We start from the raw sequence: 1,088 nt of genomic DNA, 5'->3' as shown, positions 1-1,088 counted from the left end.
TATCCCCTGTGTGCCTTGTCGACTCAGTCCCGAAAATTTTCTAAGTCTCGCGCGGCGTGTTGCTTTCGCGCGGCGTGTTGCTTTCGCCGCGTTTACCTCCGGCGCCAAAAATTCTCCGCTATCGAGGCGAACGGACGACGGGGGTGCACGAGGGTACTCGGGTGGCCGAATAGACGTGCGGGCACGCGAATCGACGTAATATTAAGGGCGCTAGCGGGGAAGCGTCAATTGGCCAGGTTTACCTCCGAACCCGACAGAGCCGAAAATTTTCTCAGTTCCGCGCGGCGTGTTGCTTTCGCGCGGCGTGTTGCTTTCGCCGCGTTTACCTCCGGCGCCAAAAATTCTCCGCTATCGAGGCGAACGGACGACGGGGGTGCACGGGGGCACTCGGGTGGCCGAATAGACTTGCGGGCACGCGAATCGACGTAATATTAAGGGCGCTAGCGGGGAAGCGTCGATCGGCCAGGTTTACCTCCGGACCCGACAGAGCCGAAAATTTTCTAAATCCCGCGCGGCGTGTTGCTTTCGCGCGGCGTGTTTCTTTCGCCGCGTTTACTTATACCGCGCCAAAATTCTCCGCTATCGAGGCGAACGGACGACGGGGGTGCACGGGGGCACTCGGGTGGCCGAATAGACTTGCGGGCACGCGAATCGACGTAATATTAAGGGGCGCTAGCGGGGAAGCGTCGATCGGCCAGGTTTACCTCCGGACCCGACAGAGCCGAAAATTTTCTAAGTCCCGCGCGGCGTGTTGCTTTCCCGCGGCGTGTTGCTTTCGCCGCGTTTACCTCCGGCGCCGAAAATTCTCCGCTATCGAGGCGAACGGACGACGGGGGTGCACGGGGGCACTCGGGTGGCCGAATAGACGTGCGGGCACGCGAATCGACGTAATATTAAGGGCGCCAGCGGGGAAGCAAAGCGTCGATCGGCCAGGTTTACCTCCGGACCCGACCCGAAAATTTTCTAATTCCCGCGCGGCGTGTTGCTTTCGCGCGGCGTGTTGCTGTCGCCGCGTTTACCTCCGGCGCCGAAACTTCTCCGCTATCGTGGCGAACGACGACGGGGGTGCACGGGGGCACTCGGGTGGA

This window comes from Wasmannia auropunctata, unplaced genomic scaffold (assembly GCF_000956235.1).
Source record: "Wasmannia auropunctata unplaced genomic scaffold, wasmannia.A_1.0 LD336101.1, whole genome shotgun sequence".
NCBI classification, from domain to species: domain Eukaryota; kingdom Metazoa; phylum Arthropoda; class Insecta; order Hymenoptera; family Formicidae; genus Wasmannia; species Wasmannia auropunctata.
Note: the sequence above shows the minus strand (reverse complement) of the source record.